At 49.1% G+C, this 22371-nt stretch overlaps 16 non-coding genes across 16 annotated transcripts; all 16 read right to left on the bottom strand.

Moving 5' to 3' along the window:
- Nucleotides 1-259: 259 nt before the first annotated feature.
- On the bottom strand, nucleotides 260-341 carry TRNAS-UGA (transfer RNA serine (anticodon UGA)). Its single transcript has one exon. It is a non-coding gene; the product is annotated as a tRNA-Ser (tRNA).
- Nucleotides 342-1507: 1166 nt separating this feature from the next.
- On the bottom strand, nucleotides 1508-1589 carry TRNAS-UGA (transfer RNA serine (anticodon UGA)). Its single transcript has one exon. It is a non-coding gene; the product is annotated as a tRNA-Ser (tRNA).
- Nucleotides 1590-2755: 1166 nt separating this feature from the next.
- On the bottom strand, nucleotides 2756-2837 carry TRNAS-UGA (transfer RNA serine (anticodon UGA)). Its single transcript has one exon. It is a non-coding gene; the product is annotated as a tRNA-Ser (tRNA).
- Nucleotides 2838-3381: 544 nt separating this feature from the next.
- TRNAS-UGA (transfer RNA serine (anticodon UGA)) lies at nucleotides 3382-3463 on the bottom strand. Its single transcript has one exon. It is a non-coding gene; the product is annotated as a tRNA-Ser (tRNA).
- Nucleotides 3464-4006: 543 nt separating this feature from the next.
- TRNAS-UGA (transfer RNA serine (anticodon UGA)) lies at nucleotides 4007-4088 on the bottom strand. Its single transcript has one exon. It is a non-coding gene; the product is annotated as a tRNA-Ser (tRNA).
- Nucleotides 4089-4632: 544 nt separating this feature from the next.
- TRNAS-UGA (transfer RNA serine (anticodon UGA)) lies at nucleotides 4633-4714 on the bottom strand. Its single transcript has one exon. It is a non-coding gene; the product is annotated as a tRNA-Ser (tRNA).
- A 543-nt stretch (nucleotides 4715-5257) lies between these two features.
- Nucleotides 5258-5339, bottom strand: TRNAS-UGA (transfer RNA serine (anticodon UGA)). The gene has a single exon. It is a non-coding gene; the product is annotated as a tRNA-Ser (tRNA).
- Nucleotides 5340-6505: 1166 nt separating this feature from the next.
- TRNAS-CGA (transfer RNA serine (anticodon CGA)) lies at nucleotides 6506-6587 on the bottom strand. The gene has a single exon. It is a non-coding gene; the product is annotated as a tRNA-Ser (tRNA).
- Nucleotides 6588-15007: 8420 nt separating this feature from the next.
- Nucleotides 15008-15089, bottom strand: TRNAS-CGA (transfer RNA serine (anticodon CGA)). The gene has a single exon. It is a non-coding gene; the product is annotated as a tRNA-Ser (tRNA).
- Nucleotides 15090-15633: 544 nt separating this feature from the next.
- Nucleotides 15634-15715, bottom strand: TRNAS-UGA (transfer RNA serine (anticodon UGA)). The gene has a single exon. It is a non-coding gene; the product is annotated as a tRNA-Ser (tRNA).
- Nucleotides 15716-16880: 1165 nt separating this feature from the next.
- TRNAS-CGA (transfer RNA serine (anticodon CGA)) lies at nucleotides 16881-16962 on the bottom strand. The gene has a single exon. It is a non-coding gene; the product is annotated as a tRNA-Ser (tRNA).
- Nucleotides 16963-17504: 542 nt separating this feature from the next.
- TRNAS-CGA (transfer RNA serine (anticodon CGA)) lies at nucleotides 17505-17586 on the bottom strand. Its single transcript has one exon. It is a non-coding gene; the product is annotated as a tRNA-Ser (tRNA).
- Nucleotides 17587-18127: 541 nt separating this feature from the next.
- TRNAS-UGA (transfer RNA serine (anticodon UGA)) lies at nucleotides 18128-18209 on the bottom strand. Its single transcript has one exon. It is a non-coding gene; the product is annotated as a tRNA-Ser (tRNA).
- Nucleotides 18210-19375: 1166 nt separating this feature from the next.
- On the bottom strand, nucleotides 19376-19457 carry TRNAS-UGA (transfer RNA serine (anticodon UGA)). Its single transcript has one exon. It is a non-coding gene; the product is annotated as a tRNA-Ser (tRNA).
- Nucleotides 19458-20622: 1165 nt separating this feature from the next.
- Nucleotides 20623-20704, bottom strand: TRNAS-UGA (transfer RNA serine (anticodon UGA)). The gene has a single exon. It is a non-coding gene; the product is annotated as a tRNA-Ser (tRNA).
- Nucleotides 20705-21248: 544 nt separating this feature from the next.
- TRNAS-UGA (transfer RNA serine (anticodon UGA)) lies at nucleotides 21249-21330 on the bottom strand. Its single transcript has one exon. It is a non-coding gene; the product is annotated as a tRNA-Ser (tRNA).
- Between the last annotated feature and the right edge of the window lie 1041 nt (nucleotides 21331-22371).

Here is a 22371-nt window from a genome sequence, read left to right on the forward strand (position 1 = left end):
TCCAAAAGCCTAAACAAGACATGCATCATAAAAAAAAGTACTCTTTTCATGACTTGTCTAGATCAGGCAGGACAGGTCCAGACTACAAACCCTTCCGAGCCACCAGCTCTCTAAAACACTTCCTGGGTGTGGAAATTGTCTCAATGTTTACATCTAGTTTGCGTTTTTTCCATTTAACTCTGTGACTTGATGAGGTTTGCGAACAAGAAGTGAACATTTCCTTAACTAAACCAAATGGTGTTCATGCAAAATAACACTACGCTGCAAGCAGGATTCGAACCTGCGCAGGGAAACCCCATTGGATTTCAAGTCCAACGCCTTAACCACTCGGCCATCGCAGCTGCATGAGTATGATGTCACTGTTGTCGTATACGAGCCATACTCTGCTCATGTCAGGCCGAGACCAAAAAATAAAGTAACAGAAGGACGGGGCACGTACCAGCAGTGCCCTGTTGTCCTCACTTATTTTGCATGCTTTCAGACAATTAATAAAAATAGCAATACGCATCACTCAAAGTGAGTGACAGGGCACCGATGAGCGGTAATCAATCACTGCAGATTTCTATCCTCGTTTTCCTATATTACGGCGGTGGCAACGGGCCCTTAAGTGTACTCAGAAAGAGTCCAAAAGCTTAAACAAGACACGCTTCATAAAAAAAAGTACTCTTTTCATGACTTGTCTAGATCAGGCAGGACAGGTCCAGACTACGAACCCTTCCGAGCCACCTGCTCTCTAAAACACTTCCTGAGTGTGGAAATTGTCTCAATGTTTACATCTAGTTTGAGTTTTTGCAGTTTAACTCTGTGACTTGATGAGGATTGCGTAATGAGAAGTGAACATTTACTTAACTAAACCAAATGGTGTTCATGCAAAATCTCATGCCGCTGCAAGCAGGATTCAAAACTACGCAGGGAAACCCCATTGGATTTCAAGTCCAACGCCTTAACCACTCGGCCATCGCAGCTGCGTGAGTATGATGTCACTGTTGTCGTATACGAGCCATGCGCTACTCATGTCAGGTCGAGACCTAAAAAATAAAGTAACAGAAGGACGGGGCACGTACCAGCAGTGCCCTGTTGTCCTCACTTATTTTGCATGCTTTCAGACAATTAATAAAAATAGCAATACGCATCACTCAAAGTGAGTGACAGGGCACCGATGAGCGGTAATCAATCACTGCAGATTTCTATCCTCGTTTCCCTATATTACGGCGGTGGCAACGGGCCCTTAAGTGTACTCAGAAAGAGTCCAAAAGCCTAAACAAGACACGCTTCATAAAAAAATGACTCATTTCGTAACTTGTCTAGATCAGGCAGGATAGGTCCAGACTACAAACCCTTCCGAGCCACCTGCTCTCTAAAACACTTCCTAGGTGTGGAAATTGTTTCAATGTTTACATCTAGTTTGAGTTTTTGCCATTTAACTCTGTGACTTGATGAGGATTGCGTAACGAGAAGTGAACATTTCCTTAACTAAACCAAATGGTGTTCATGCAAAATCACACTACGCTGCAAGCAGGATTCGAACCTGCGCAGGGAAACCCCATTGGATTTCAAGTCCAACGCCTTAACCACTCGGCCATCGCAGCTGCATGAGTATGATGTCACTGTTGTCGTATACGAGCCATACTCTGCTCATGTCAGGCCGAGACCAAAAAATAAAGTAACAGAAGGACGGGGCACGTACCAGCAGTGCCCTGTTGTCCTCACTTATTTTGCATGCTTTCAGACAATTAATAAAAATAGCAATACGCATCACTCAAAGTGAGTGACAGGGCACCGATGAGCGGTAATCAATCACTGCAGATTTCTATCCTCGTTTTCCTATATTACGGCGGTGGCAACGGGCCCTTAAGTGTACTCAGAAAGAGTCCAAAAGCTTAAACAAGACACGCTTCATAAAAAAAAGTACTCTTTTCATGACTTGTCTAGATCAGGCAGGACAGGTCCAGACTACGAACCCTTCCGAGCCACCTGCTCTCTAAAACACTTCCTGAGTGTGGAAATTGTCTCAATGTTTACATCTAGTTTGAGTTTTTGCAGTTTAACTCTGTGACTTGATGAGGATTGCGTAATGAGAAGTGAACATTTACTTAACTAAACCAAATGGTGTTCATGCAAAATCTCATGCCGCTGCAAGCAGGATTCAAAACTACGCAGGGAAACCCCATTGGATTTCAAGTCCAACGCCTTAACCACTCGGCCATCGCAGCTGCGTGAGTATGATGTCACTGTTGTCGTATACGAGCCATGCGCTACTCATGTCAGGTCGAGACCTAAAAAATAAAGTAACAGAAGGACGGGGCACGTACCAGCAGTGCCCTGTTGTCCTCACTTATTTTGCATGCTTTCAGACAATTAATAAAAATAGCAATACGCATCACTCAAAGTGAGTGACAGGGCACCGATGAGCGGTAATCAATCACTGCAGATTTCTATCCTCGTTTCCCTATATTACGGCGGTGGCAACGGGCCCTTAAGTGTACTCAGAAAGAGTCCAAAAGCCTAAACAAGACACGCTTCATAAAAAAATGACTCATTTCGTAACTTGTCTAGATCAGGCAGGATAGGTCCAGACTACAAACCCTTCCGAGCCACCTGCTCTCTAAAACACTTCCTAGGTGTGGAAATTGTTTCAATGTTTACATCTAGTTTGAGTTTTTGCCATTTAACTCTGTGACTTGATGAGGATTGCGTAACGAGAAGTGAACATTTCCTTAACTAAACCAAATGGTGTTCATGCAAAATCACACTACGCTGCAAGCAGGATTCGAACCTGCGCAGGGAAACCCCATTGGATTTCAAGTCCAACGCCTTAACCACTCGGCCATCGCAGCTGCATGAGTATGATGTCACTGTTGTCGTATACGAGCCATACTCTGCTCATGTCAGGCCGAGACCAAAAAATAAAGTAACAGAAGGACGGGGCACGTACCAGCAGTGCCCTGTTGTCCTCACTTATTTTGCATGCTTTCATACAATTAATAAAAATAGCAACATGCATCACTCAAAGTGAGTGAAAAGGCACAGATGAGTGGTAATCAATCATTGCGCATTTCTACCCTCTTTTCCCTATATTACGGCGGTGGTAACGGGCCCTTAAGTGTACTAAGAAAGAGTCCAAAAGCCTAAACAAGACACGCTTCATAAAAAAATAATTACTCTTTTCATGATTTGTCTAGATCATGCAGGACAGGTCCAGACTACGAACCCTTCCGAGGCACCTGCTCTCTAAAACACTTCCTGGGTGTGGAAATTGTCTCAATGTTTACATCTAGTTTGAGTTTTTACCGTTTAACTATGTGACTTGATGAGGATTGCGTAACAAGAAGTAAACATATACTTAACTAAACCAAATGGTGTTCATGCAAAATCTCATGTCGCTGCAAGCAGGATTCGAACCTACGCGGGCAAACCCCATTGGATTTCAAGTCCACCGCCTTAACCACTCGGCCATCGCAGCTGTGTGAGTATGATGTCACAGTTGTCGTATACTAGCCATGCACTACTCACGTCAGGCCGAGACATAAAAAATAAAGTAACAGAAGGACGGGGCACATACCAGCAGTGCCCTGTTGTCCTCACTTATTTTGCATGCTTTCATACAATTAATAAAAATAGCAATACGCATCACTCAAAGTGAGTGACAGGGCACCGATGAGCGGTAATCAATCACTGCACATTTCTATCCTCGTTTCCCTATATTACGGCGGTGGCAACGGGCCCTTAAGTGTACTCAGAAAGAGTCCAAAAGCTTAAACAAGACACGCTTCATAAAAAAAAGTACTCTTTTCATGACTTGTCTAGATCAGGTAGGACAGGTCCAGACTACGAACCCTTCCGAGCCACCTGCTCTCTAAAACACTTCCTGGGTGTGGAAATTGTCTCAATGTTTACATCTAGTTTGAGTTTTTGCAGTTTAACTATGTGACTTGATGAGGATTGCGTAACAAGAAGTAAACATTTACTTAACTAAACCAAATGGTGTTCATGCAAAATCTCATGACGCTGCAAGCAGGATTCGAACCTACGCGGGGAAACCCCATCGGATTTCAAGTCCAACGCCTTAATCACTCGGCCATCGCAGCTGCGTGAGTATGATGTCACTGTTGTCGTATACGAGCCATGCGCTACTCATGTCAGGTCGAGACCTAAAAAATAAAGTAACGGAAGGACGGGGCACATACCAGCAGTGCCCTGTTGTCCTCACTTATTTCGCATACTTTCATACAATTAATAAAAATAGCAATATGCATCACTCAAAATGAGTGACAGGGCACAGATGAGCGGTAATCAATCACTGACCATTTCTACCCTCGTTTCCATATATTACGGCGGTGGCAACGGGCCAATAAGTGTACTCAGAAAGAGTCCAAAAGCCTAAACAAGACACGCTTCATAAAAAAAAATTACTCATTTCGTAACTTGTCTAGATCAGGCAGGATAGGTCCAGACTACAAACCCTTCCGAGCCACCTGCTCTCTAAAACACTTCCTAGGTGTGGAAATTGTTTCAATGTTTACATCTAGTTTGAGTTTTTGCCGTTTAACTCTGTGACTTGATGAGGATTGCGTAACAAGAAGTAAACATTTACTTAACTAAACCAAATGGTGTTCATGCAAAATCTCATGACGCTGCAAGCAGGATTCGAACCTACGCGGGGAAACCCCATTGGATTTCAAGTCCAACGCCTTAACCACTCGGCCATCACAGCTGCGTGAGTATGATGTCACAGTTGTCGTATACGAGCCATGCACTACTCACGTCAGGCCGAGACATAAAAAATAAAGTAACAGAAGGACGGGACACGTACCAGCAGTGCCCTGTTGTCCTCACTTATTTGGCATGCTTTCATACAATTAATAAAAATAGCAATACGCATCACTCAAAGTGAGTGACAGGGCACCGATGAGCGGTAATCAATCACTGCACATTTCTATCCTCGTTTCCCTATATTACGGCGGTGGCAACGGGCCCTTAAGTGTACTCAGAAAGAGTCCAAAAGCTTAAACAAGACACGCTTCATAAAAAAAAGTACTCTTTTCATGACTTGTCTAGATCAGGCAGGACAGGTCCAGACTACGAACCCTTCCGAGCCACCTGCTCTCTAAAACACTTCCTGGGTGTGGAAATTGTCTCAATGTTTACATCTAGTTTGAGTTTTTGCCATTTAACTCTGTGACTTGATGAGGATTGCGTAACGAGAAGTGAACATTTCCTTAACTAAACCAAATGGTGTTCATGCAAAATCTCATGACGCTACAAGCAGGATTCGAACCTACGCGGGGAAACCCCATTGGATTTCAAGTCCAACGCCTTAACCACTCTGCCATCGCAGCTGCGTGAATGTGATGTCACAGTTGTCGTATACGAGCCATGCACTACTCACGTCAGGCCGAGACATAAAAAATAAAGTAACAGAAGGACGGGGCACGTACCAGCAGTGCCCTGTTGTCCTCACTTATTTTGCATGCTTTGATACAATTAATAAAAATAGCAATACGCATCACTCAAAGTGAGTGACAGGGCACCGATGAGCGGTAATCAATCACTGCACATTTCTATCCTCGTTTCCCTATATTACGGCGGTGGCAACGGGCCCTTAAGTGTACTCAGAAAGAGTCCAAAAGCTTAAACAAGACACGCTTCATAAAAAAAGTACTCTTTTCATGACTTGTCTAGATCAGGTAGGACAGGTCCAGACTACGAACCCTTCCGAGCCACCTGCTCTCTAAAACACTTCCTGAGTGTGGAAATTGTCTCAATGTTTACATCTAGTATGAGTTTTTGCAGTTTAACTCTGTGACTTGATGAGGATTGCGTAATGAGAAGTGAACATTTACTTAACTAAACCAAATTGTGTTCATGCAAAATCTCATGCCGCTGCAAGCAGGATTCAAACCTACGCGGAGAAACCCCATTGGATTTCAAGTCCAACGCCTTAACCACTCGGCCATAGCAGCTGCGTGAGTATGATGTCACTGTTGTCGTATACGAGCCATGCGCTACTCATGTCAGGTCGAGACCTAAAAAATAAAGTAACGGAAGGACGGGGCACATACCAGCAGAGCCCTGTTGTCCTCACTTATTTCGCATACTTTCAAACAATTAATAAAAATAGCAATATGCATCACTCAAAATGAGTGACAGGGCACAGATGAGCGGTAATCAATCACTGCACATTTCTACCCTCGTTTCTATATATTACGGCGGTGGCAACGGGCCCTTAAGTGTACTCAGAAAGAGTCCAAAAGCCTAAACAAGACACGCTTCATAAAAAAAATTACTCATTTCGTAACTTGTCTAGATCAGGCAGGATAGGTCCAGACTACAAACCCTTCCGAGCCACCTGCTCTCTAAATACTTCCTAGGTGTGGAAATTGTTTTAATGTTTACATCTAGTTTGAGTTTTTGCCATTTAACTCTGTGACTTGATGAGGATTGCATAACGAGAAGTGAACATTTCCTTAACTAAACCAAATGGTGTTCATGCAAAATCATACTACGCTGCAAGCAGGATTCGAACCTGCGCAGGGAAACCCCATTGGATTTCGAGTCCAACGCCTTAACCATTCGGCCATTGCAGCTGCATGAGTATGATGTCACTGGAGAGGGCGTGGCCAAGAGCTCGATGTAAGAGGACGTGCCCGGGTAGAGCTCCGAGCGAGGCTCCCCTTCCACGGGCGATTTCTCCTTCAATTCCGGTGCATTCGGGCCCAAACTCGGACCGAGTGCACCCGGGGACCTGCCCTGCCATCCCTGAAAATTTCAGGAGGATCGGAGCACCGGACCCCCCGACCGTCGGCTGCTGCTGCACCTGCCCGCCCAGGGCTCACTTCCGGTCGGCGGCCCCATCTACCCAAGACCGGGGATCCGGCCCAACGAGGTAGGCCGCAACACGTGTGCACTCCCCGGCGCGATCCGGAGGGGAAGGAGACCGCGCCGCAACGCCGGCCGCCCACCAGCGCTCCAGCCGTGCAGGGGCCCCAGATTCAGCTGCAAGGCATCCAACCCTGGCCCACGGCAGGCGGTGAAATCGGCCCGCCCTGCCGACCGACCCTGGAGGCATCCTGCCAGGCCCTGCGAGCACCGGAGAGGGGGACCACTCGGACACCTGGGGGTCCATTTGATCAGCGTTGCCCCTGGCTCCCGGCAGACCACAGCAACAACTGACCCGCTCTGCCCCCTGGACCCTCACACTCGCCCGCCGCCTTGTCACTGGCCCAGCGAGGGGGACGAGACAGTACCACAGCGCCCGGTACCCCCGGTGAACCCACGGCGCGGGGATCCCAGAGACTACAAGCAGGCACGCCACACTGACCCGCGGCGCCCTGCACTGCTGACCCGCCCTGCCTGCCGGCGCTGGGGACTTCCCGCCAAAACTAGCGGGAGCCGGAGGACTATCGCACTCCACTGCTTGGTGACCCGCACTATCGACGTCGCCCCTGGGCCTGAATGATCGGCGACGGTAGCTGGGTGGCCCCACCTCCTGGACACCGGAACCCACCCGCTGTACAGATACAGCCGCTGGTCAACGTCGGACCCATCCAGTGCTGAAGAGCTCGGCCCACGCGACACACGGACCGTGACCACGTCGAGACAGCCCATCCAACAATCGACCTTACACCAGGGGACCTGCCCAGGCCCACGCGGGTGAGAACCCAGAACAGCTCCGCATTCTCCACCTCAGCTAATCCGGCACCGAGCTCCACGGTGCCCCACGCAACGTCAGGTGACATCCAGGATCCCGCACACCGCCCGGCACGGGCTGAGCGGACGGCCTGACCAGGAGAGGCTAGTACGCACGGGCCCCAACAGCGTTCGCCGTGAAAGCTTGCCTGACCGGCTGCCTACCCGTGACGACCACCCACATGTCAGGGGGGACCAGAGCGAAGACCGGCACCGGTGGGACACTGAGCAAAGGAAAGATGGTGAAGAACACAGAGGCTGACCAAACCGCCTCCAAACTGGACACTATGCTGGCGGCCATGGAACGCCTGGAGGAATCCATGCAGCTCACCCGTACGTCACTGGAGAACAGGATCGATAAAGTGGCTGTGGACTTAACGCTCCTTCGAGCGGACCACAAGAAACTGTCCGACCGCACCACGGCCTTGGAGCAAACGATGGCGGAGACCACACCCAAGCTGACGCAGACAGATAAACACGTCCGTGACCTACTCAACCGGGTGGAATTCCTCGAGGATAGAGCGGAGGATGCTGAAGGTCGGGCCAGAAGAAACAATGTACGCATAGTGGGCCTGCCGGAACGATGGGAACGGAGGGAGACTGCGGAACATATGGAGATCTGGCTCAGGGAGCTCCTACCAGAAGGCACCCTGTCACCGCATTTTGTGGTGGAAAGGGCGCACAGAGTACCATCCCGTCCACCCCCGGAGGGCTCCAGCCCGAGGCCAATGCTCATGCGGGTGCTGAACTACCGTGACCGGGACGCCATTCTCCGCGAAACGCGGAAACTGTCGGACATACAGGTGGACAACGCCAAGGTGATGTTCTTCCCTGATTACACCATTCAGGTCCAGCGCCGGCGTCAATCGTTCCTCGAGGTGAAACAACGGCTCAGGCGCCTGGCTCTCAAGTACTCCTTGCTGTTCCCAGCACGTCTCAGAGTGGTGGCGCAGGACAAAACCCACTTCTTCGATACTCCAGAGGCGGCGGCGGCCTGGCTGGATTCAGGAGTGGATGCGAACTACGTACCTGCGCCGAAGGAGCAGCGCCGAAATCGAGGTACCCGCAGGCGGAGACAACGACACGTCTCGAGGCCCGGGTCGCCGACCACAGACGCAGAAATCGGACCCACCCCAGAGCAAATACTGATTGAACATCGAGAGGCCATCCGGAGAACGGCTGAGATCAGTGGTTCACAATCGCCCATCCTGATCTCCAACGCAAGCCCAAGATCACGCGGGAGCGAGGACGACGATTTCATGTACGGACTGCCAGATGACTCAAACACTGAGGGCTTGCCGGATGTCACACCCCAAACATCGGATCTGATAGCATAAACGACCCTCCTCAACCTAGCCCAGGCCTGGGCATTGCGATTGGCATCCTGGGACAGTTTGGTCACTTTTAAGGCTGACCTGTCCGGGAGTCCACAACAGCACTTCTGAGACCCACGGCAGCTACATACAGCCCCATCTCCGTGATCTGAGCTCCACTCCTGATCCCCCCACCTACCGGCCCGGCACGGCCCGCCGTGACACCGAGAGAGGGGTTGGAGCGGTCCCATTGACACGTCACTGGGAGCAAGCATCTGGTGGGGTGGACGGACCCCTAGAGGTGAGTGGCCCCCCCTGAGGAAGTAGCAGATGGGATCCCCCCCCAGGGGTGGACTATCCGAGACCAGCGACATTGGGAACCCTGACTTGTCTGCGGACACTGCCACTGACATTTGGTGCCCCTAGACATACTGCCCGTGGAGGGGAGCTGCCACAGCTCTCTTGGCGACTTGAACTCACTTGCTTTACTCACGTGCTGAACTTCGTCATCCCCCCATTGAACTCACGGATTGATTAAGCTCGATAGAGCGTTTGGGCGGCGACTCGTTCTGTCGTTGCCCTTTTGGTATTATGTTTCTGTTAAAGTTCTTCCTTTTGAGACTAGTGTGGACATTGCAACGCTACAACGTGCATCCCTGGGACTGTGGGAGTGGGCGAGGGGTAACAATAGCCACTGTCCGCGGCCGCTGTGTGTGTGTGGGTGGGGTGGGCTGGGGGTTGGGAGGGGGGGGCTGGGTGCTTGAGCGCGATGCATACTGTGATGGCTACGGTTAAATTTTGTACCTGGAATGTCAGGGGCATGCACACACCCTCACGTAGATACCAGGTGTACTCATACCTTAGGCGACATCAGGTCCAGATTGCACTACTGCAGGAGACACACCTAGTCGCCGCTGAGGTGGCCGCACTTCGCCGTAGGTGGAGGGGGCAGATATACGCCACGACCTTTTCAGCGTTCGCGCGGGGGACCCTGATCTGGGTCAGACCTGGGGTTCCATTCGCACTAACACACAGCAATATCGACACCGAGGGACGCTACGTCTTCATACAGGGCAGACTAGACGGACAGCAAATTGTCATAGCCTCCATATACGCACCCAATGTGGAACAGGGGAAATTCTTCACGCGCTTGTCGGCAGTAATTGCGCCCTGGCCAGACGTACCCTTGATGGTGGGCGGGGATTACAACTGCGTACTAGATGTTTCCCTTGACCGCTCGTCCCCCCCAGCAGCGATCGCCCCAGCGCAAGCGACTTCCAGGGCCCTAACCGATTGGGCGACACAATGGAACCTGCACGATGCCTGGCGAGTCAGGAATCCCACCGCCCGGGTGTATTCCTATTACTCGGGAGCCCATTCTCTGCATGTTAGGTTGGACCGATACATGCTGTCCCGCGACCTGATTTCCTCCGTGACTGACGCTGACTATCTGGGACGGACGCACTCGGACCATAACCCGCACACACTGGTCTATGGATGGCGGCGCCCACGTCCGCCCGTACCCACATGGCGCTTACAGCCGGACCTCCTACTCGACCCGCCATTCCGGGAGGAGATGTCCAGGAGAATCATTCAATATTTTGAAGACAACACCGACTCGACCTCCTCCCCGAGACTTGAGTGGGACGCCTTCAAGGCGGTCACCCGGGGAGGCTGCCTCAGTGTTCAGGCGGGCCTGCGAGGCCAGGTGGAGAGGGATCTGATAAGGGTGGAGGAGGCGCTACTGGATAAAGAACGGGAGGCGACGGGAGGCGATGATTCCCAGCTGATCTCGACCAGGGCAGATCACGCTGCGTTGATGGAGCGCCTAAAGAACATTAACTTCGCGGCCCACTCCGCGCGCACTCACAACGCGGGGGACAAACCTGGCAGACTGCTATCGTGGCTGATACGGCAGGACGCGCAGTCTGCGCCGGTCCTATCGATCCGTACGTCCCAAGGCGTCGAGGTCTACACCCAGACACAGATCCACGAGGCGTTCACGTCACATTACAAGTCCCTGTATAACACACGGCTGCAGGCCACCGTGGTGGAGATCGTGGACTATCTAACGACCCTGCAGCTCCCAACAGCTACTGCTGCCCACCAGGCGGAGCTGGGTGCTGCAATTACCGGTGAGGAACTACGGGACGTGATTTTCTCCCTTTCCAATAGCAAAGCGCCGGGCCCTGACGGGCTCCCGGCAGAGTTCTACAAAGCCTACTCACTGGTGCTAATACCAGAACTGCTGAGAATGTATAAGGCGGCATTGGAAGATGCTGAGCTCCCAGCGTCCCTAAACGAAGCTAACCTGGTCTCTCTGCTGAAACCAGGTAGGGAGGCGACCGAACTTGGCTCATACAGACCATTGGCACTCCTCAACACCGATTATAAAATATTAGCCGCGACGCTCGCCCGGAGACTTGCACCGCTGGTCCCCACGCTGGTGCACGCTGATCAAAATGGCTTTGTGCCCACCAGGAGCACGTCCTACAACCTACGCCGGTTTTTTAAGATCCAACGGTATGCAACCCCTACCTGGCCGCGTTCAGGGTGCATCGTGCTCGATCTGGAAAAAGCGTTCGACTCGGTGGAATGGCCGTATCTCCTCCGAGTCCTTGAGAAATACGAACTAGGCGAAGCCTATATCCAGATGGTGGGGCTCCTCTATCAGGCGCCCGAAGTGCGTGTCCGGACTGGGCGGTTGTTTTCCGACAGGATCCGCATTGGGCGGGGTACCAGACAGGGCTGCCCCCTCTCCCCTATGATATTCGCCCTGGCGATGGAGCCATTGGCGGAACTGCTCCGCACCTCCGGCACCACATGGGGCATCCCACTAGCGGACGGCATACACTCGGTGTCTCTATATGCCGATGATCTACTACTGTATGTCAGAGATCTCACATGCATACCTGAGGCAATCGCGGACATCTTCCGTACATTCGGAGATATGTCGGGGCTCCGCGTTAACTGGGCCAAATCGGGAACCTACGCATTCAGTAGCGAGATGCCGCAATGTGAGGTGCGCATGATGGGGGAGACGCTCCGATGGCACCCGACGGTATTCAGGTACCTAGGGATCTTGATATATCGAGACCCCGTGGATCTCCTGGAGGGTAACCTGGTGAGGGCTATATCCTCACTCACGGCCCAGGTCACGTTCTGGAACTCCCTCCCGCTGAATGTGCCGGCCAGAGTGGCACTGACCAAAATGATACTGCTCCCCCGGCTCCTCTATTATTATGCTAACCTGCCAGTGTATGTGCCAGCGCGCATATTCAGAGGGCTGGAAACTCTCACCAGGCGCCTTATTTGGAACAAAGGGAGACCACGGGTAGCGTTAAAGACTCTATATGCGGCCACGGACGCTGGAGGCTTAGCCGTCCCCAACCAGGAGCTATATTACTTAGCAGCCCAGCTACAATGGGTCGCTTACTGGCTGAGCGGCAAGAACCTGATAGACACGGCCACGGCTGATACCACTCTGTCCCCCGTGCAGGTGCTCACACTCTTCCACCCCCTAACGCAGGGGCGACACCCCACACAAGTCCATGTGGCGATCGCGAAGCGGTGCTTTGCGCGGGCCCTCAGACTTACCAAAGGCACAGTGCCCTACGCTCCGAACCTGCCACTACTGGGAACTCCCTTGGGCACTAGCATACTTTCCTCGACTGCGCTACGCAGCTGGACGGCGGCAGACCTGGACGACCTGAGCGGCCTATATAGCGACGGAGTGCTGCTGCCCTTCGAGACCCTGACCGCAGACACCGAGCTGCCAGTGGGTCAATTCCTGGCACACGCCGGACTCCTACATGAACTGACGAAGGCATGGGGTGACATGAGCCAAGAACCGCCCACTCATCTTCTCATCCAGTACCTGCACGTGATGGGCAATGGGTCTCATATAGTGCACTGGCTGGCACAGGCACTACACACCCATACTCTATTCTCCTCCCAAAGGCTGAGGGGGAAGTGGACGACCGACCGAGGCTCCGACTGGACGGACAAACAATGGACCGCAATATTAGCGGGCGCTAGAAATGTTCCCCGAAACGCGCGATTTAAAACCATCCAATATTATATCATTCATCGAGCATATTTGTCTCCTGACAAACTGAATCGCTATTTCGGACTCACTTCGTCGGCATGTCCCAGATGCGGCCTCCTAGACTCAGACTTCCTGCACGCACTCTGGAACTGCGCCCACCTCGCCTCGTACTGGTCAGCGGTCACTGACACGCTGACGGCGGCCTCGGGCGAAACTCTCCCCAAGACGTGGGAAGTATGCCTACTGGGGCTCTACAGGAGAACCAAGCAGACCAAGCTGCGGGCACGCTTTTGGGACTTAGGCCTCATTACGGCTAAACGCCTCATTACGAAACGGTGGAAAAACGCCAACCCACCGCGCCCTGCAGACTGGCGTCGCTCTTTTGGCAACTGGGCCAGTGCGGAGAGTGTGTCACTACACAGAGAGGAGACCACTGGCCTACGGAAATACCCGATCGCCCAAGACTGGGACGCTACCCTGATCGCGTACCACAGGGCATGCGCCCGGGCCGGTATAGAATGCCAACCTGACGCGGAATAGAAGGGGCCCTGTCGCTTGCTGTCCATATAGGTCACGGAATTTGCCCCCCCCCCCCACTGCCGCGTCCCCCCCCTTCCTCCCCCACTGCCGCGCCCCCCCCTCCCCCCCTCATTCCCCCCCGCCGCCAGCCCCGACTACCGAGCTCTTGCACACCGAGCGATGTCCCCTGCCGCCCCCCGCCGCTGCCCTTCCCCCCCCCCGCTGCCTCCTCCCCCCCCCGCCTCCACCCCGCGGCCGCAGCGACACCACATCCTCGATCACCCCCGCCCCTGCGCAGCCCGTACAGGGTGCACCACACACGGCTAGGATTCAAGACACACTACCACACGCACATGCACTAGTCCAACAGTTGTTGAAATGTTTCTCCCTCCCCCTCCTCTTTTAATTCCCAGTTATACCTTTTGGTTGACACAGAGACTGTTGATTTTGTACACGCGCTAATGCTCGACACCCCCCTCCCTGTTTCCGTATCATACAATGGCAACTGGGTGTTTTCATGTACAGGCAGCGGAAGCCCAGCGATCCATGTGACGACGGGGGATATGATCCTGCTCCAGCTCGCTACTGTACTGAACAGGGAACATAACTCAATGCAATGACTGTCGGATTTCTTACAGCACCCTGGTCCTAGCGCAGTGCCATGAGCCGCAAGCGCTGCGGCACGAGACATTTCCTAGCACCGCTGCTTGTGAACTAATGCATTACCACTGGCTACTGTTTATTTTCACTCGTATTTAATTGCCATGTCATTCTGTACTGACAGCCGAGTACCGCTTGTAGTAGTGGTTTATTGTTATGACACTGTGTGACTGCTGTTTAACTCATCTGTGAAACTAAATAAAGTTTGGGACCATTGGTCTTCAAAAAAAAAAAAAAAAATGAGTATGATGTCACTGTTGTCGTATACGAGCCATGCTCTGCTCATGTCAGGCGGAGACCAAAAAAATAAAGTAACGGAGGGACGGGGCACGTACCAGCAGTGCCCTGTTGTCCTCACTTATTTTGCATGCTTTCATACAAATAATAAAAATAGCAACATGCATCACTCAAAGTGAGTGAAAGGGCACAGATGAGTGGTAATCAATCACTGCATGTTTCTACCCACTTTTCCCTATATTACGGCAGTGGTAACAGGCCCTTAAGTGTACTATGAAAGAGTCCAAAAGCCTAAACAAGACATGCATCATAAAAAAAAGTACTCTTTTCATGACTTGTCTAGATCAGGCAGGACAGGTCCAGACTACAAACCCTTCTGAGCCACCAGCTCTCTAAAACACTTCCTGGGTGTGGAAATTGTCTCAATGTTTACATCTAGTTTGAGTTTTTTCCATTTAACTCTGTAACTTGATGAGGATTGCGAACAAGAAGTGAACATTTCCTTAACTAAACCAAATGGTGTTCATGCAAAATCACACTACGCTGCAAGCAGGATTCGAACCTGCGTAGGGAAACCCCATTGGATTTCGAGTCCAACGCCTTAACCACTCGGCCATCGCAGCTGCATGAGTATGATGTCACTGTTGTCGTATACGAGCCATACTCTGCTCATGTCAGGCCGAGACCAAAAAATAAAGTAACAGAAGGACGGGGCACGTACCAGCAGTGCCCTGTTGTCCTCACTTATTTTGCATGCTTTCATACAATTAATAAAAATAGCAACATGCATCACTCAAAGTGAGTGAAAAGGCACAGATGAGTGGTAATCAATCATTGCGCATTTCTACCCTCTTTTCCCTATATTACGGCGGTGGTAACGGGCCCTTAAGTGTACTAAGAAAGAGTCCAAAAGCCTAAACAAGACACGCTTCATAAAAAAATAATTACTCTTTTCATGACTTGTCTAGATCATGCAGGACAGGTCCAGACTACGAACCCTTCCGAGCCACCTGCTCTCTAAAACACTTCCTGGGTGTGGAAATTGTCTCAATGTTTACATCTAGTTTGAGTTTTTGCCATTTAACTCTGTGACTTGATGAGGATTGCGTAACAAAAAGTAAACATTTACTTAACTAAACCAAATGGTGTTCATGCAAAATCTCATGAAGCTGCAAGCAGGATTCGAACCTACGCGGGGAAACCCCATTGGATTTCAAGTCCAACGCCTTAACCACTCGGCCATCGCAGCTGCGTGAGTATGATGTCACAGTTGTCGTATACGAGCCATGCACTACTCACGTCAGGCCGAGACATAAAAAATAAAGTAACAGAAGGACGGGGCACGTACCAGCAGTGCCCTGTTGTCCTCACTTATTTTGCATGCTTTCATACAATTAATAAAATAGCAATACGCATCACTCAAAGTGAGTGACAGGGCACTGATGAGCGGTAATCAATCACTGCACATTTCTATCCTCGTTTCCCTATATTACGGCGGTGGCAACGGGCCCTTAAGTGTACTCAGAAAGAGTCCAAAAGCTTAAACAAGACACGCTTCATAAAAAAGTACTCTTTTCATGACTTGTCTAGATCAGGCAGGACAGGTCAAGACTACGAACCCTTCCGAGCCACCTGCTCTCTAAAACACTTCCTGAGTGTGGAAATTGTCTCAATGTTTACATCTAGTATGAGTTTTTGCAGTTTAACTCTGTGACTTGATGAGGATTGCGTAATGTGAAGTGAACATTTATTTAACTAAACCAAATTGTGTTCATGCAAAATCTCTTGCCGCTGCAAGCAGGATTCAAACCTACGCAGAGAAACCCCATTAGATTTCAAGTCCAACGCCTTAACCACTCGGCCATCGCAGCTGCGTGAGTATGATGTCAATGTTGTCGTATACGAGCCATGCGCTACTCATGTCAGGTCGAGACCTTAAAAATAAAGTAACGGAAGGACGGGGCACATACCAGCAGTGCCCTGTTGTCCTCACTTATTTCGCATACTTTCATACAATTAATAAAAATAGCAATATGCATCACTCAAAATGAGTGACAGGGCACAGATGAGCGGTAATCAATCACTGCACATTTCTACCCCCGTTTCTATATATTACGGCGGTGGCAACGGGCCCTTAAGTGTACTCAGAAAGAGTCCAAAAGCCTAAACAAGACACGCTTCATAAAAAAAATTACTCATTTCGTAACTTGTCTAGATCAGGCAGGATAGGTCCAGACTACAAACCCTTCCGAGCCACCTGCTCTCTAAAACACTTCCTAGGTGTGGAAATTGTTTTAATGTTTACATCTAGTTTGAGTTTTTGCCATTTAACTCTGTGACTTTATGAGGATTGCGTAACGAGAAGTGAACATTTCCTTAACTAAACCAAATGGTGTTCATGCAAAATCATACTACGCTGCAAGCAGGATTCGAACCTGCGCAGGGAAACCCCATTGGATTTCGAGTCCAACGCCTTAACCACTCGGCCATCGCAGCTGCATGAGTATGATGTCGCTGTTGTCGTATACGAGCCATGCTCTGCTCATGTCAGGCGGAGACCAAAAAAATAAAGTAACGGAAGGACGGGGCACGTACCAGCAGTGCCCTGTTGTCCTCGCTTATTTTGCATGCTTTCATACAATTAATAAAAATAGCAACATGCATCACTCAAAGTGAGTGAAAGGGCACAGATGAGTGGTAATCAATCACTGCATGTTTCTACCCACTTTTCCCTATATTACGGCGGTGGTAACAGGCCCTTAACTGTACTATGAAAGAGTCCAAAAGCCTAAACAAGACATGCATCATAAAAAAAAGTACTCTTTTCATGACTTGTCTAGATCAGGCAGGACAGGTCCAGACTACAAACCCTTCCGAGCCACCAGCTCTCTAAAACACTTCCTGGGTGTGGAAATTGTCTCAATGTTTACATCTAGTTTGAGTTTTTTCCATTTACCTCTGTGACTTGATGAGGATTGCGAACAAGAAGTGAACATTTCCTTAACTAAACCAAATGGTGTTCATGCAAAATCACACTACGCTGCAAGCAGGATTCGAACCTGTGCAGGGAAACCCCATTGGATTTCGAGTCCAACGCATTAACCTCTCGGCCATCGCAGCTGCATGAGTATGATGTCACTGTTGTCGTATACGAGCCATACTCTGCTCATGTCAGGCCGAGACCAAAAAATAAAGTAACAGAAGGACGGGGCACGTACCAGCAGTGCCCTGTTGTCCTCGCTTATTTTGCATGCTTTCATACAATTAATAAAAATAGCAACATGCATCACTCAAAGTGAGTGAAAGGGCACAGATGAGTGGTAATCAATCACTGCATGTTTCTACCCACTTTTCCCTATATTACGGCGGTGGTAACAGGCCCTTAAGTGTACTATGAAAGAGTCCAAAAGCCTAAACAAGACATGCATCATAAAAAAAAGTACTCTTTTCATGACTTGTCTAGATCAGGCAGGACAGGTCCAGACTACAAACCCTTCCGAGCCACCAGCTCTCTAAAACACTTCCTGGGTGTGGAAATTGTCTCAATGTTTACATCTAGTTTGCGTTTTTTCCATTTAACTCTGTGACTTGATGAGGTTTGCGAACAAGAAGTGAACATTTCCTTAACTAAACCAAATGGTGTTCATGCAAAATAACACTACGCTGCAAGCAGGATTCGAACCTGCGCAGGGAAACCCCATTGGATTTCAAGTCCAACGCCTTAACCACTCGGCCATCGCAGCTGCATGAGTATGATGTCACTGTTGTCGTATACGAGCCATACTCTGCTCATGTCAGGCCGAGACCAAAAAATAAAGTAACAGAAGGACGGGGCACGTACCAGCAGTGCCCTGTTGTCCTCACTTATTTTGCATGCTTTCAGACAATTAATAAAAATAGCAATACGCATCACTCAAAGTGAGTGACAGGGCACCGATGAGCGGTAATCAATCACTGCAGATTTCTATCCTCGTTTTCCTATATTACGGCGGTGGCAACGGGCCCTTAAGTGTACTCAGAAAGAGTCCAAAAGCTTAAACAAGACACGCTTCATAAAAAAAAGTACTCTTTTCATGACTTGTCTAGATCAGGCAGGACAGGTCCAGACTACGAACCCTTCCGAGCCACCTGCTCTCTAAAACACTTCCTGAGTGTGGAAATTGTCTCAATGTTTACATCTAGTTTGAGTTTTTGCAGTTTAACTCTGTGACTTGATGAGGATTGCGTAATGAGAAGTGAACATTTACTTAACTAAACCAAATGGTGTTCATGCAAAATCTCATGCCGCTGCAAGCAGGATTCAAAACTACGCAGGGAAACCCCATTGGATTTCAAGTCCAACGCCTTAACCACTCGGCCATCGCAGCTGCGTGAGTATGATGTCACTGTTGTCGTATACGAGCCATGCGCTACTCATGTCAGGTCGAGACCTAAAAAATAAAGTAACAGAAGGACGGGGCACGTACCAGCAGTGCCCTGTTGTCCTCACTTATTTTGCATGCTTTCAGACAATTAATAAAAATAGCAATACGCATCACTCAAAGTGAGTGACAGGGCACCGATGAGCGGTAATCAATCACTGCAGATTTCTATCCTCGTTTCCCTATATTACGGCGGTGGCAACGGGCCCTTAAGTGTACTCAGAAAGAGTCCAAAAGCCTAAACAAGACACGCTTCATAAAAAAATGACTCATTTCGTAACTTGTCTAGATCAGGCAGGATAGGTCCAGACTACAAACCCTTCCGAGCCACCTGCTCTCTAAAACACTTCCTAGGTGTGGAAATTGTTTCAATGTTTACATCTAGTTTGAGTTTTTGCCATTTAACTCTGTGACTTGATGAGGATTGCGTAACGAGAAGTGAACATTTCCTTAACTAAACCAAATGGTGTTCATGCAAAATCACACTACGCTGCAAGCAGGATTCGAACCTGCGCAGGGAAACCCCATTGGATTTCAAGTCCAACGCCTTAACCACTCGGCCATCGCAGCTGCATGAGTATGATGTCACTGTTGTCGTATACGAGCCATACTCTGCTCATGTCAGGCCGAGACCAAAAAATAAAGTAACAGAAGGACGGGGCACGTACCAGCAGTGCCCTGTTGTCCTCACTTATTTTGCATGCTTTCAGACAATTAATAAAAATAGCAATACGCATCACTCAAAGTGAGTGACAGGGCACCGATGAGCGGTAATCAATCACTGCAGATTTCTATCCTCGTTTTCCTATATTACGGCGGTGGCAACGGGCCCTTAAGTGTACTCAGAAAGAGTCCAAAAGCTTAAACAAGACACGCTTCATAAAAAAAGTACTCTTTTCATGACTTGTCTAGATCAGGCAGGACAGGTCCAGACTACGAACCCTTCCGAGCCACCTGCTCTCTAAAACACTTCCTGAGTGTGGAAATTGTCTCAATGTTTACATCTAGTTTGAGTTTTTGCAGTTTAACTCTGTGACTTGATGAGGATTGCGTAATGAGAAGTGAACATTTACTTAACTAAACCAAATGGTGTTCATGCAAAATCTCATGCCGCTGCAAGCAGGATTCAAAACTACGCAGGGAAACCCCATTGGATTTCAAGTCCAACGCCTTAACCACTCGGCCATCGCAGCTGCGTGAGTATGATGTCACTGTTGTCGTATACGAGCCATGCGCTACTCATGTCAGGTCGAGACCTAAAAAATAAAGTAACAGAAGGACGGGGCACGTACCAGCAGTGCCCTGTTGTCCTCACTTATTTTGCATGCTTTCAGACAATTAATAAAAATAGCAATACGCATCACTCAAAGTGAGTGACAGGGCACCGATGAGCGGTAATCAATCACTGCAGATTTCTATCCTCGTTTCCCTATATTACGGCGGTGGCAACGGGCCCTTAAGTGTACTCAGAAAGAGTCCAAAAGCCTAAACAAGACACGCTTCATAAAAAAATGACTCATTTCGTAACTTGTCTAGATCAGGCAGGATAGGTCCAGACTACAAACCCTTCCGAGCCACCTGCTCTCTAAAACACTTCCTAGGTGTGGAAATTGTTTCAATGTTTACATCTAGTTTGAGTTTTTGCCATTTAACTCTGTGACTTGATGAGGATTGCGTAACGAGAAGTGAACATTTCCTTAACTAAACCAAATGGTGTTCATGCAAAATCACACTACGCTGCAAGCAGGATTCGAACCTGCGCAGGGAAACCCCATTGGATTTCAAGTCCAACGCCTTAACCACTCGGCCATCGCAGCTGCATGAGTATGATGTCACTGTTGTCGTATACGAGCCATACTCTGCTCATGTCAGGCCGAGACCAAAAAATAAAGTAACAGAAGGACGGGGCACGTACCAGCAGTGCCCTGTTGTCCTCACTTATTTTGCATGCTTTCATACAATTAATAAAAATAGCAACATGCATCACTCAAAGTGAGTGAAAAGGCACAGATGAGTGGTAATCAATCATTGCGCATTTCTACCCTCTTTTCCCTATATTACGGCGGTGGTAACGGGCCCTTAAGTGTACTAAGAAAGAGTCCAAAAGCCTAAACAAGACACGCTTCATAAAAAAATAATTACTCTTTTCATGATTTGTCTAGATCATGCAGGACAGGTCCAGACTACGAACCCTTCCGAGGCACCTGCTCTCTAAAACACTTCCTGGGTGTGGAAATTGTCTCAATGTTTACATCTAGTTTGAGTTTTTACCGTTTAACTATGTGACTTGATGAGGATTGCGTAACAAGAAGTAAACATATACTTAACTAAACCAAATGGTGTTCATGCAAAATCTCATGTCGCTGCAAGCAGGATTCGAACCTACGCGGGCAAACCCCATTGGATTTCAAGTCCACCGCCTTAACCACTCGGCCATCGCAGCTGTGTGAGTATGATGTCACAGTTGTCGTATACTAGCCATGCACTACTCACGTCAGGCCGAGACATAAAAAATAAAGTAACAGAAGGACGGGGCACATACCAGCAGTGCCCTGTTGTCCTCACTTATTTTGCATGCTTTCATACAATTAATAAAAATAGCAATACGCATCACTCAAAGTGAGTGACAGGGCACCGATGAGCGGTAATCAATCACTGCACATTTCTATCCTCGTTTCCCTATATTACGGCGGTGGCAACGGGCCCTTAAGTGTACTCAGAAAGAGTCCAAAAGCTTAAACAAGACACGCTTCATAAAAAAAAGTACTCTTTTCATGACTTGTCTAGATCAGGTAGGACAGGTCCAGACTACGAACCCTTCCGAGCCACCTGCTCTCTAAAACACTTCCTGGGTGTGGAAATTGTCTCAATGTTTACATCTAGTTTGAGTTTTTGCAGTTTAACTATGTGACTTGATGAGGATTGCGTAACAAGAAGTAAACATTTACTTAACTAAACCAAATGGTGTTCATGCAAAATCTCATGCCGCTGCAAGCAGGATTCAAACCTACGCGGAGAAACCCCATTGGATTTCAAGTCCAACGCCTTAACCACTCGGCCATAGCAGCTGCGTGAGTATGATGTCACTGTTGTCGTATACGAGCCATGCGCTACTCATGTCAGGTCGAGACCTAAAAAATAAAGTAACGGAAGGACGGGGCACATACCAGCAGTGCCCTGTTGTCCTCACTTATTTCGCATACTTTCATACAATTAATAAAAATAGCAATATGCATCACTCAAAATGAGTGACAGTGCACAGATGAGCGGTAATCAACCACTGCACATTTCTACCCTCGTTTCCATATATTACGGCGGTGGCAACGGGCCCTTAAGTGTACTCAGAAAGAGTCCAAAAGCCTAAACAAGACACGCTTCATAAAAAAAATTACTCATTTCGTAACTTGTCTAGATCAGGCAGGATAGGTCCAAACTACAAACCCTTCCGAGCCACCTGCTCTCTAAAACACTTCCTAGGTGTGGA

The sequence above is a fragment of the Lissotriton vulgaris genome, chromosome 11 (assembly GCF_964263255.1).
Source record: "Lissotriton vulgaris chromosome 11, aLisVul1.2, whole genome shotgun sequence".
Classification (NCBI taxonomy): Eukaryota; Metazoa; Chordata; class Amphibia; order Caudata; family Salamandridae; genus Lissotriton; species Lissotriton vulgaris.